This window comes from Megalobrama amblycephala, linkage group LG12, assembly GCF_018812025.1.
Source record: "Megalobrama amblycephala isolate DHTTF-2021 linkage group LG12, ASM1881202v1, whole genome shotgun sequence".
Classification (NCBI taxonomy): domain Eukaryota; kingdom Metazoa; phylum Chordata; class Actinopteri; order Cypriniformes; family Xenocyprididae; genus Megalobrama; species Megalobrama amblycephala.
Window position 1 is genome coordinate 38,743,064 of NC_063055.1, and position 6,681 is coordinate 38,749,744.

General features: G+C 40.8%; 1 long non-coding RNA gene across 1 annotated transcript; it reads right to left on the bottom strand.

Annotated features, from left to right (window-relative positions):
* Positions 1-2,087: 2,087 nt before the first annotated feature.
* On the bottom strand, positions 2,088-4,669 carry LOC125280499. The gene is made up of 3 exons (XR_007187631.1): positions 3,971-4,669; positions 3,734-3,777; positions 2,088-3,640 (listed from the first exon to the last, which is right to left on the bottom strand). It is a non-coding gene; the product is annotated as an uncharacterized LOC125280499 (long non-coding RNA).
* Between the last annotated feature and the right edge of the window lie 2,012 nt (positions 4,670-6,681).

Below are 6,681 nucleotides of genomic sequence, written 5' to 3' on the forward strand. Positions count from 1 at the left end.
GCCTACCTGATAAGATCAAGTAAATACGCTGGAAATCCGCGCTCATTCAAGGATGTGCATTTGTTTCATGTACAGAAAGACACGGGCGCCTACAGGATTTCACCTGAATGTTTTTTTAAAATCTGAAAACTAAAAGCAACGAAACTGTCAAACATCCATTAGCATGTTCACAGAGGAAAACGGCTGAGCGAGTGGAGGCGGGGCTAATTTGCATATTCATAGATCTGTGCATATTACATGAGACAAGGGTGTACAAGCTATTTCAAGGCATGAAGAAATTTTTTTTTCACTTGATTTTTTTTTTTAAATATGTCATTTTGGTGATCAAAGATGAGTTTTAAGGGATAAAATATTTTACCACAGGGGGACTTTAAACTATAAGCAATAGCACAAACAAATAAATACAATAGGTATTTACAATTTTTAGGTAGATCTAACAGTAGTTTTCAGGTACAGAAACTGAATAAAGTAATCAAATGTAAAATAACTGCATATAATCCTCACTGTACAAATTAAATAGAGGTTAATCCTTATTAAAGATAAACAAGATTTGACAGTTTATTTGTTAAATATCAAACATCTAGAAGGTATGAATGATACTTGACATTACATGAACATTACAGTTGGTTTTGTGACTGTAAGTCATTCTCTTAAAATGCTGTTTAAGTTAGAAACGTGTACACCGATGTTGCATGTATTTTTAATAATGAAAATGTGTGTGAAATATTTTAAAGTGAAATATTCATTGTTTAAATATACGACCATGTTGAATTTCTGAACACAAAAATACAAGCCTTAGTACAATTCAACAAGCTCTTTTGTTTCAAAAACATTTGTCATTATTTTATTCCATAACTTATTCTACAAAATGGCGTATAGTGCATAAGTACCCAAACTGAGACGCACCTAAAGACTTTTGGTCATTCTTTAATCTCTGTTCTAGTTCTTCTGATATGATTGTTGGATCAGAACTTGATTCTTACCAGAAATCATCAGCAGAGCGAAAGTCAAGATGATCCTCATCCTTCTTTCTTATTAAAGGATCTTCTCTGTAGATTCAGTTCTTCTGAAGCTCTTCTGAAGTGTTCGGATGAGTTTGAATGTTTCCTGGAAGCATCTTTAAAATAAAATGTGACCAAAAAAGATGCCCACTTCCTCTGACAGAGAGAGAAAGAGGGAAATAGAGAGAAAGAGAGAGCGAAAGTGTTAATAGAGAGGAAAGAAACTACTTCACACATTTTTAATGAACACGCAAAACCAGACAGAACAGACACGAGCAGATAAAACTCATTATTAAGAGTTATTTTACATTTTCACAGAATGATTCTGTTTTTAAAGGCTTAGTTTTACATTTTTTTCAGAACCGTAATTTTGAATGTTTTTAACTGACTCAAGAGTTTAATGAAGTGTTTCTTCAGTGCATCACATTCATTTTAAAGATAGAGATCAGCGGTTCCCATGGTAACTGTATAATTACACTGCCGACTGATTAATTTTGCACATTTATAAAATGAGGTGTCACTCATCTCTAGCTGTGCTGATCCATCAATTATATATTTATTATAGATTTTATTACTGTGATCTCTATTATCCCAATGTGACCTTTAATAGCTTTCTACTGTATTTTATAAAGTGCTTTTGACTAAATTAATTTATTCTCTATGTCAGAATCAATCAATCAATGATTAAAACAGGAACTTTAGAGTTTGAATTGTTTGATCGGTCTGACTGAGCTCTACACATAGACTGTAAAAAATATCATGTTAATCTTACAGTTTTTATCAATTGCTAACATACTTTTGTCCAATCTTTAGTCACACTGATCTGAGCAATACTTTTCAACAATGAGATCTTGTCGATGCTTCATAAGCTCTTTGTGGCTCTTGTAGAAGCAGAAACCAAGATGGTGTCAGAAATATCTTACAAGAGCAGCTGAGATTTAATTGGAGTTAATCACTTCAGGTGAAAAAGGTGTGCATTATTTCACATGAGCTTGATGATTAGTTCTTGAGAGAGAGTCTGATGTTTTATTCTGAACACAGAGGCCTACCCAGTTATTAACCCTATAATCGTATGTTTATGTTCAGTTATTACACTTTAATGGCAATGAAAATGACCTATACGAGCTTGATAAAAATGCTCATTTTAGAAGAAAATTTCAGATGGCACTTAGAGGCTTTTGCATATATATACACATACATTTTTAATACACACAACGCTGTCTTGGGGTCGCAAAACACAGAAAGGCTTCTAAATTGTTTAAACTCCCTCAATGAAATCAACTTTCCACAGAGTGATCAGGAGCAAACTGAGCGAAATTGTGTAGTTGTGGGACAATTTCCACTTTCACCATTCAGCTCCAGTACAAGAGTGGTTTGAGCATCATTTCACGATGGTGTTCCTTCCAGCATATTCTTCTCTTGGAGATGGAAAACATATGATCACAACCAACCAAGTAAGACTTCTTCAAGTCAATGAATGCACATGTGTCACCGGATCCATAAAGTCCTGTAAGTTCCTGTAAGTCCTGTAAGTTGTGAGGTGGAGCCTCCATGGATCGGACTTGTTTGTTCAGCACATGTGGTGTGGTGACTATAGCACTCAGGCCCCACTGACGACACCACATGCAGCGTCTTCAGCTAGAGAAAGGGCTTAAATATTGAGATGTTCCACTCCCCCTTTACCTTTAGTAAAAATATCAGAGCGCTAAACTAAATCTACTGAACCCCAAATGAGAAAGAGGGAGAGGCATAATAACAACCTGAGTTCGAACGAGTCTCTGTTACATTACAATTACATCAGTGGGGAGTCAATTTTCTGGAATAAACATTTTTAGAGCAAAAGCTAAAAAGACCTCAGGCTTCACAATGGACACTCATAAAGCTCAGACATTGTGCTTTTATGTGCATTTCAGCTTTCCATAATTCATGCATATTACATTTGCAAACAATATCACAACCTCATCTGGGGTTTTTAAGTTATCAGGTTAAGTTATCTGTTAAAATGAGAACTGAGAGAAAAAAACAACAGTTGCTGCATGTGCTAAAGTTTGTTAGCTTTATAAATTAGAACACAGCTGTATATTCTGCTTTAATTTTACACTTTTGTCTGAAACATTCAGTACTTATTTATATCAAACTCTGACCAAAAGCTTCTGATCATTTCTTTCATTGTCGTCTGCAGAACAAAACACTGCGCTGTAATTTAAACATTCATCAGACTTCATGCCAACAGTCAAAAGTCTGATTCACAAGACTGACTAAAATATAAGGAAAAGGAGCATCACTGAAGACTTACAAGAAACACCAAACACGCAAACTTAATGCCAAAGACAAGGTGATAAAACATTCAGCTCATTTATATTCTCTGCTGTTGTTGGTCAAGCAGTGAGATGATTGACAGTAGCGTATTCACTGTAATCCTGATTATTCCTGCTACTGACACTGTCAGGACAGTCAGATTTCTTGTGGAAATTCACCACTGCGTAATTCAGATCCTCAGCAGATGTGATGCAGCACTGAGAGTCACCAGTGGCTTTCTGAACTGTAGCGTAAACGCAGTTAGAATAATCAGAGGGGTTTGTGGGTAATTGTTTGTGAGCGTCTTTAATCTCCTCATAATCACAACCAGTGTGAGAAACCTGAGGAGAGACAGAAATTATTTACAGCTCTGAAGATCGTCAGGATGGAAGGCATTAGACATTAATATCATTTTATACAGTAACTGGACTCACCACTTCATGTTTTCTTGGTCCAGTCTGAGATGACGAATCACCGCCTGCCAAAAACAAGCGTCCTAAATTAATTGCATTATAATTGTAAATTCTTTCACACAATCATCAAATATCTGTATTTTGCTCATGTCTCGTTTCAGTGGTGACAGAAAGTGGGAAAACAGATCAAGAAATCTGTTTTAATCTCAGTATAAATGGTGAATTTCTGCATCTAAATAAGTTAAGAATGAGTTTTACCTTGAGACTGACGCTTCTTACAGAAAAACAGTAATAAGAGTCCAGCTGTGATCAGAACCAGAAAAAACAGAACCAGAGGGATGATCAGAGAAGAGCCTGAAAACACAGGAGAAATAATGTTAGAATCTGATCACTTTGAGTGAAATATCAGATCAGATCATTGATGTTTGGAAATGATACCAAATATCAAAACTCAAAATATGTCATTCCCATACCTAAAATACATATTTTACAGTCAGTGTTATGCAAATTGAAAACCACTATATCGTAGTGATTTTAAACACAACTCAGTGGCCCTCCTTCACAAATCTTACCGTCTAGCAGTTTTATCATTGGTAGAATGTAGAATATTTCAATATAAGCTTTTCAGTAAAACACAATTTATGCAATATGCCAAACTTTTAACAAAATAATAATAATAATTGTCACTGAGGTTTTAAATTTTAGTATTGATTCAGGTCAATTCAAACCCCTGCAGTCGAACTGTATGATTTCTAACTTGAAGAATTCACCCCAGACTACAGAATCTCATTAAAGCGTTTACTGAAGACAAAGTCTTATCATTTATCATGCTCAATGTTTATCAAACAATTATCATGCAATAACAATCTTTATAAGTATAAAATTTAACCACAAAATAAGGCAGTTTAACACCATGTCTGTGTAAATAATAAGAGTCATTCTATGATTGCCCACAAGATGGCGGCATTACCACATTAGATGTGACTGAGGGCCAATCTCCTGCACCTTCCTTTCCGTCTGCCCGTTCGACTGGGGGTGGTATCCGGAAGTCAGGCTGACGGCCACACCTAGGAGGGAGTAGAAGGATTTCCATACTCTGGATATGAACTGGGGTCCTCGGTCGGAGACTATATCTTCTGGTATTCCGAAGTATCTGAAGACTTGGTTGAAGAGTATTTCGGCGGTCTCCATAGCAGTGGGTAATCCTGGGAGTGGAATCAGATGGCAGGATTTTGAGAAGCGGTCCACAATGACTAGGATGGTGGTATTTCCTTCTGAGACAGGGAGATCAGTGATGAAATCCACTCCTAGGTGTGACCATGGGCGATCTGGAACGGGCAGCGGAAGGAGTTTCCCAGCTGGCAGATGACGGGGAGATTTGGAGATGGCACACTCCCGACAGCCCCGCACGTACCTTCTGACATCTGAAGCCATCCCTGGCCACCAGAAGCGTTCTTTTAGCAACGAGAGGGTTTCATTGACCCCCGGGTGACCAGTGCCAAGTGACGTGTGAGCCGAGTGAATGGTGGGAGTGCGTCGTGTCCATGGGATATACAGCAAGCCGGGTGGACAGCCCGGCGGAGGGTTCGTGGAGGCATTGGAGGAGGGGATGGTCTCCCCAGACCAGGTAATAGGACTCACGATGAGAGAGCTCGGGATGATGGGTTCAGGTTCTTCGGTCTTTTCCTCAGGAGCATGGAGACGGGAGAGAGCGTCTGCTTTAACGTTTTTGGTACCTGGGCGGTAGGAGATGGTGTAATTGAAACGGGAAAAGAACATGGCCCAGCGAGCTTGTCTAGGGTTCAGTCTCTTTGCTGACCGAAGATATTCAAGGTTCTTATGGTCTGTCAGCACCAGGAACGCATGTTTGGATCCCTCCAGCCAATGCCTCCACTCTTCCAAGGCAAGCTTAACAGCAAGAAGTTCCCTGTCACCGATGGAGTAGTTGACTTCCGCCGGGCTGAGCTTGCGGGAGAAGAAGGCGCATGGATGGAGTCTACTTGGCGTCCCCTGCTGCTGCGACAACACCGCTCCCACTCCAGTTGTCGAGGCGTCCACTTCGACGATGAACTGTCTTTCTGGGTCTGGATGGACGAGTAAGGGAGCGGTGGTGAAGGCTTCCTTTAGGTGGTTAAAGGCGTTGGTGGCTGCCGGGGTCCAGGACAGAGACTTGGGCTTATTACGGAGCAGGCCGGTAAGTGGATGGGTGATGGAACTGTAACCTTTGATGAACCGTCTGTAGAAGTTGGAGAATCCGAGAAAGCGCTGGAGCTCTTTTATGGTGGTGGGTTCTGGCCAGTTGGTGATGGACTCCACCTTCCTCTCGTCCATCCGGATGCCACTGTGGTCTATGTTGTAACCCAGGAAAGAGACGGAAGGTTGGTGAAAGGAGCACTTCTCTGCCTTGAGGAACAGGTTGTGTTGACGAAGACGGGTGAGGACCTCCGCAACGTGTTGGCGATGTTCGGCCTGGCTCCGGGAGTATATGAGCATGTCGTCGATGTAGACTAGGACGAAGCGATGGAGAAACTCCCGGAGCACCTCATGTATGAAGTCCTGGAATACGGAGGGGGCGTTGACCAGTCCATACGGCATTACTAGATATTCGTAGTGGCCAGTAGGGGTGATGAAGGCGGTCTTCCACTCGTCCCCCTCACGTATCCGGATGAGGTTATATGCGCTGCGGAGGTCCAGCTTCGTAAACATAGTGGCACCACGGAGATGTTCCAGGGCCGCTGGGACGAGAGGAAGGGGATACCGGAACTTGACTGTAATCTTGTTGAGTGAGCGATAATCGATGCATGGCCGCAAGCCTCCGTCCTTTTTAGCCACGAAGAAGAAACTGGAAGCAGCAGGGGAAGTAGACGGCCTGATGTAACCTTGGGCGAGGGCTTCCTTGATGTAATCCTCCATGGCCTTCTCCTCCGGGATGGAAAGTGGGTATATCTTACCCTTTGGCACTGGTTCAC